A 7,641-nucleotide genomic window follows, 5' to 3' on the forward strand; every position below is an offset into this window, starting at 1 on the left:
TCTCTGACTGACTCCAAACTCAGAAGTCTTCTGCTGTATATGTGTTGGGGGCCTCATATCAGCTGGTATATGCTGCCTGGTTAGTGATCCAGGGTCTGAGAGATCTCAGGATGCTAGGTTAATTAAGCCTGTTGGCTTTCTTACAGGGTTGCCCACCTCCTCAACTTGTTTAAATTCTATAGGATTAATGTCAGAGAATTGCTAGCAATCATATTTCTTTTTGAAAAAAAAAACAATTCAAATGCCTCTAAATTACATGTTTGTAGATTAACTGTATTGAGAACATTTTTATAAAAATTCTCCATTGTTTCTACACAACTAATGAATTATTTGTCTATTCTATAGACAATTATTTGAAGTCAGTATTCTCACCATTTACGTAGATGAATTTACTGACTTAAAAAAAATGTCCAAATCTTTGAAATGTGAAGATTTTTTGATTTTATTAGAGAACTATTTTAATACTACTTAGGGAGCGAACCTGAGCATCGGGACCACAGGTAAGACCAAATTTTCTGCTGCAAGAAAGCTGCCTGGTGAGCTTGGGACACACGGAAGCAGAATTTCTCTAGGACCAGGCACGTTCTGTGTTTACCGGAAGTCCCACACCCGCAGATCCCGGCCCGCAGCAGCTCTCTGCTCCCAGACCCGGTGAGAGAGAGACCCAACCGCCTGGTCAGGTGGGCACTCCTGAGGCTGCAGAGCAGAAGAGACCACCAACACTGCTCACCCCTGCCCACATCCCTGGCCCTAGAGGAAACTGTATAAGGCCTCTGGGCTCCCGTGGGGGAGGGCCCAGGAGCGGCAGGACCCCTGCCTGAGACACCGCCGGAACCTGAAAGAAACAGACCGGATAAACAGTTCTCTGCACCCAAATCCTGTGGGAGGGAGAGCTAAACCTTCAGAGAGGCAGACAAGCCTGGGAAACCAGAAGAGACTGCTCCCTGCACACACATCTCGGACGCCAGAGGAAAAAGCCAAAGACCATCTGGAACCCTGGTGAACTGAAGCTCCCGGAAGGGGCGGCACAGGTCTTCCTGGTTGCTGCCGCTGCAGAGAGCCCCTGGGCAGCACCCCACGAGCAAACCTGAGCCTTGGGACCACAGGTAAGACCAAATTTTCTGCTGCAAGAAAGCTTCCTGGTGAGCTTGGGACACACGGAAGCAGAATTTCTCTAGGACCGGGCACGTTCTGTGTTTACCGGAAGTCCCACACCCGCAGATCCCGGCCCGCAGCAGCTCTCTGCTCCCAGACCCGGTGAGAGAGAGACCCAACCGCCTGGTCAGGTGGGCACTCCTGAGGCTGCAGAGCGGAAGAGACCACCAACACTGCTCACCCCTGCCCACATCCCTGGCCCAAGAGGAAACTGTATAAGGCCTCTGGGCTCCCGTGGGGGAGGGCCCAGGAGCGGCAGGACCCCTGCCAGAGACACCGCTGGACCCTGAAGGAAACAGGATAAACAGTTCTCTGCACCCAAATCCCGTGGGAGGGAGAGCTAAACCTTCAGAGAGGCAGACAAGCCTGGGAAACCAGAAGAGACTGCTCCCTGCACACACATCTCGGACGCCAGAGGAAAAAGCCAAAGACCATCTGGAACCCTGGTGCACTGAAGCTCCCGGAAGGGGCAGCACAGGTCTTCCTGGTTGCTGCCGCTGCAGAGAGCCCCTGGGCAGCACCCCACGGGCGAACTTGAGCCTCGGGACCACAGGTAAGACCAAATTTTCTGCTGCAAGAAAGCTGCCTGGTGAACTCAAGACACAGGCCCACAGGAACAGCTGAATACCTGTAGAGAGGAAAAACTACACGCCTGAAAGCAGAACACTCTGTCCCCATAACTGACTGAAAGAGAGGAAAACAGGTCTACAGCACTCCTGACACACAGGCTTATAGGACAGTCTAGCCACTGTCAGAAATAGCAGAACAAAGTAACACTAGAGAAAATCTGATGGCGAGAGGCAAGCGCAGGAACACAAGCAACAGAAACCAAGACTACATGGCATCATCGGAGCCCAATTCTCCCACCAAAGCAAACACGGAATATCCAAACACACCAGAAAAGCAAGATCTATTTTCAAAATCATATTTGATCATGATGCTGGAGGACTTCAAGAAAGACATGAAGAACTCCCTTGGAGAACAAGTAGAAGCCTACAGAGAGGAATCGCAAAAATGCCTGAAAGAATCGCAAAAATCCCTGAAAGAATTCCAGGAAAACATAAATAAACAAGTAGAAGCCCATAGAGAGGAGACACAAAAATCCCTGAAAGAATTCCAGGAAAACACAATCAAACAGTTGAAGGAATTAAAAATGGAAATAGAAGCAATCAAGAAAGAACACATGGAAACAACCCTGGATATAGAAAACCAAAAGAAGAGACAAGGAGCTGTAGATACAAGCTTCACCAACAGAATACAAGAGATGGAAGAGAGAATCTCAGGAGCAGAAGATTCCATAGAAATCATTGACTCAACTGTCAAAGATAATGTAAAGCGGAAAAAGCTACTGGTCCAAAACATACAGGAAATCCAGGACTCAATGAGAAGATCAAACCTAAGGATAATAGGTATAGAAGAGAGTGAAGACTCCCAGCTCAAAGGACCAGTAAATATCTTCAACAAAATCATAGAAGAAAACTTCCCTAACCTAAAAAAAGAGATACCCATAGACATACAAGAAGCCTACAGAACTCCAAATAGATTGGGCCAGAAAAGAAACACCTCCCGTCACATAATTGTCAAAACACCAAACGCACAAAATAAAGAAAGAATATTAAAAGCAGTAAGGGAAAAAGGTCAAGTAACATATAAAGGCAGACCTATCAGAATCACACCAGACTTCTCGCCAGAAACTATGAAGGCCAGAAGATCCTGGACTGATGTCATACAGACCCTAAGAGAACACAAATGCCAGCCCAGGTTACTGTATCCAGCAAAACTCTCAATTGACATTGATGGAGAAACCAAGATATTCCATGACAAAACCAAATTTACACAATATCTTTCCACAAATCCAGCACTACAAAGGATAATAAATGGTAAAGCCCAACATAAGGAGGCAAGCTATACCCTAGAAGAAGCAAGAAACTAATCGTCTTGGCAACAAAACAAAGAGAATGAAAGCACACAAACATAACCTCACATCCAAATATGAATATAAAGGGAAACAATAATCACTTTTCCTTAATATCTCTCAATATCAATGGCCTCAACTCCCCAATAAAAAAGACATAGATTAACAAACTGGATACGCAACGAGGACCCTGCATTCTGCTGCCTACAGGAAACACACCTCAGAGACAAAGACAGATACTACCTCAGAGTGAAAGGCTGGAAAACAACTTTCCAAGCAAATGGTCAGAAGAAGCAAGCGGGAGTAGCCATTCTAATATCAAATAAAATCAATTTCCAACTAAAAGTCATCAAAAAAGATAAGGAAGGACACTTCATATTCATCAAAGGAAAAATCCACCAAGATGAACTCTCAATCCTAAATATCTATGCCCCAAATACAAGGGCACCTACATACGTAAAAGAAACCTTACTAAAGCTCAAAACACAAATTGCACCTCACACAATAATAGTGGGAGATTTCAACACCCCACACTCATCAATGGACAGATCATGGAAACAGAAATTATCAGTGATGTCGACAGACTAAGAGAAGTCATGAGCCAAATGGACTTAACGGATATTTATAGAACATTCTATCCTAAAGCAAAAGGATATACCTTCTTCTCAGCTCCTCATGGTACTTTCTCCAAAATTGACCATATAATTGGTCAAAAAACGGGCCTCAACAGGTACAGAAAGATAGAAATAATCCGTGCGTGCTATCGGACCACCACGGCCTAAAACTGGTCTTCAATAACAATAAGGGAAGAATGCCCACATATACATGGAAATTGAACAATGCTCTACTCAATGATAACCTGGTCAAGGAAGAAATAAAGAAAGAAATTAAAAACTTTTTAGAATTTAATGAAAATGAAGGTACAACATACTCAAACTTATGGGACACAATGAAAGCTGTGCTAAGAGGAAAACTCATAGCGCTGAGTGCCTGCAGAAAGAAACAGGAGAGAGCATATGTCAGCAGCTTGACAGCACACCTAAATGCTCTAGAACAAAAAGAAGCAAATACACCCAGGAGGAGTAGAAGGCAGGAAATAATCAAACTCAGAGCTGAAATCAACCAAGTAGAAACAAAAAGGACCATAGAAAGAATCAACAGAAGCAAAAGTTGGTTCTTTGAGAAAATCAACAAGATAGATAAACCCTTAGCCAGACTAACGAGAGGACACAAAGAGTGCGTCCAAATTAACAAAATTAGAAATGAAAAGGGAGACATAACTACAGATTCAGAGGAAATTCAAAAAATCATCAGATCTTACTATAAAAACCTATATTCAACAAAATCTGAAAATCTTCAGGAAATGGACAATTTCCTAGACAGATACCAGGTATCGAAGTTAAATCAGGAACAGATAAACCAGTTAAACAACCCCATAACTCCTAAGGAAATAGAAGCAGTCATTAAAGGTCTCCCAACCAAAAAGAGCCCAGGTCCAGACGGGTTTAGTGCAGAATCCTATCAAACCTTCATAGAAGACCTCATACCAATATTATCCAAACTATTCCACAAAATTGAAACAGATGGAGCCCTACCGAATTTCTTCTACGAAGCCACAATTACTCTTACACCTAAACCACACAAAGAAACAACAACAAAGAAAGAGAACTTCAGACCAATTTCCCTTATGAATATCGACGCAAAAATACTCAATAAAATTCTGGCAAACCGAATTCAAGAGCACATCAAAACAATCATCCACCATGATCAAGTAGGCTTCATCCCAGGCATGCAGGGATGGTTTAATATATGGAAAACCATCAACGTGATCCATTATATAAACAAACTGAAAGAACAGAACCACATGATCATTTCATTAGATGCTGAGAAAGCATTTGACAAAATTCAACACCCCTTCATGATAAAAGTCCTGGAAAGAATAGGAATTCAAGGCCCATACCTAAACATAGTAAAAGCCATATACAGCAAACCAGTTGCTAACATTAAACTAAATGGAGAGAAACTTGAAGCAATCCCACTAAAATCAGGGACTAGACAAGGCTGCCCACTCTCTCCCTACTTATTCAATATAGTCTTGAAGTTCTAGCCAGAGCAATCAGACAACAAAAGGAGATCAAGGGGATACAGATCGGAAAAGAAGAGGTCAAAATATCACTATTTGCAGATGACATGATAGTATATTTAAGTGATCCCAAAAGTTCCACCAGAGAACTACTAAAGCTGATAAACAACTTCAGCAAAGTGGCTGGGTATAAAATTAACTCAAATAAATCAGTTGCCTTCCTCTATACAAAAGAGAAACAAGCCGAGAAAGAAATTAGGGAAACGACACCCTTCATAATAGACCCAAATAATATAAAGTACCTTGGTGTGACTTTAACCAAGCAAGTAAAAGACCTGTACAATAGGAACTTCAGGACACTGAGGAAAGAAATTGAAGAAGACCTCAGAAGATGGAAAGATCTCCCATGCTCATGGATTGGCAGGATTAATATAGTAAAAATGGCCATTTTACCAAAAGCAATCTACAGATTCAATGCAATCCCCATCAAAATACCAATCCAATTCTTCAAAGAGTTAGACAGAACAATTTGCAAATTCATCTGGAATAACAAAAAACCCAGGATAGCTAAAGCTATCCTCAACAATATAAGGACTTCAGGGGGAATCACTATCCCTGAACTCAAGCAGTATTACAGAGCAATAGTGGTAAAAACTGCATGGTATTGGTACAGAGACAGACAGATAGACCAATGGAATAGAATTGAGACCCAGAATTGAACCCACACACCTATGGTCATTTGATTTTTGACAAAGGAGCCAAAACCATCCAATGGAAAAAAGATAGCATTTTCAGCAAATGGTGCTGGTTTAACTGGAGGGCAACATGTAGAATAATGCAGATCAGTCCATGCTTATCACCCTGTACAAAGCTTAAGTCCAAGTGGATCAAGGACCTCCACATCAAACCAGACACACTCAAACTAATAGAAGAAAAACTAGGGAAGCATCTGGAACACATGGGCACTGGAAAAAATTTCCTGAACAAAACACCAATGGCTAATGCTCTAAGATCAAGAATCGACAAATGGGATCTCATAAAACTGCAAAGCTTCTGTAAGGCAAAGGACACTGTGGTTAGGACAAAACGGCAACCAACAGATTGGGAAAAGATCTTTACCAATCCTACAACAGATAGAGGCCTTATATCCAAAATATACAAAGAACTCAAGAAGTTAGACCGCAGGGAAACAAATAACCCTATTAAAAAATGGGGTTCAGAGCTAAACAAAGAATTCACAGCTGAGGAATGCCGAATGGCTGAGAAACACCTAAAGAAATGTTCAACATCTTTAGTCATAAGGGAAATGCAAATCAAAACAACCCTGAGATTTCACCTCACACCAGTGAGAATGGCTAAGATCAAAAACTCAGGTGACAGCAGATGCTGGCAAGGATGTGGAGAAAGAGGAACACTCCTCCATTGTTGGTGGGATTGCAGACTGGTAAAACCATTCTGGAAATCAGTCTGGAGGTTCCTCAGAAAATTGGACATTGAACTGCCTGAGGATCCAGCTATACCTCTCTTGGGCATATACCCAAAAGATGCCTCAACATATTAAAGAGTCACGTTCTCCACTATGTTCATCGCAGCCTTATTTTTAATAGCCAGAAGCTGGAAAGAACCCAGATGCCCTTCAACAGAGGAATGGATACAGAAAATGTGGTACATCTACACAATGGAATATTACTCAGCTATCAAAAACAACGAGTTTATGAAATTCGTAGGCAAATGGTTGGAACTGGAAAATATCATCCTGAGTGAGCTAACCCAATCACAGAAAGACATACATGGTATGCACTCATTGATAAGTGGCTATTAGCCCAAATGCTTGAATTACCCTAGATCCCTAGAACAAACGAAACTCAAGACGGATGATCAAAATGTGAATGCTTCACTCCTTCTTTAAAAGGGGAACAAGAATACCCTTGGCAGGGAAGAGAGAGGCAAAGATTAAAACAGAGACTGAAGGAACACCCATTCAGAGCTTGCGCCACATGTGGCCCATACATATACAGCCACCCAATTAGAGAAGATGGATGAAGCAAAGAAGTGCAGACCGACAGGAGCCGGATGTAGATCGCTCCTGAGAGACACAGCCAGAATACAGCAAATACAGAGGCGAATGCCAGCAGCAAACCACTGAACTGAGAATAGGTCCCCTATTGAAGGAATCAGAGAAAGAACTGAAAGAGCTTGAAGGGGCTCGAGACCCCAAAAGTACAACAGTGCCAAGCAACCAGAGCTTCCAGGGAGTAAGCCACTACCTAAAGACTATACATGGACTGACCCTGGACTCTGACCCCATAGGTAGCAATGAATATCCTAGTAAGAGCACCAGTGGAAGGGGAAGCCCTGGATCCTGCTAAGACTGAACCCCCAGTGAACTAGTCTATGGGGGGAGGGCGGCAATGGGGGGAGGGTTGGGAGGGGAACACCCATAAGGAAGGGGTGGGGGGAGGGGAATGTTTGCCCGGAAACCGGGAAA

Source organism: Rattus norvegicus, chromosome X (assembly GCF_021556685.1).
Source record: "Rattus norvegicus strain SHRSP/BbbUtx chromosome X, alternate assembly SHRSP_T2T, whole genome shotgun sequence".
In the NCBI taxonomy this organism is placed as follows: Eukaryota; Metazoa; Chordata; class Mammalia; order Rodentia; family Muridae; genus Rattus; species Rattus norvegicus.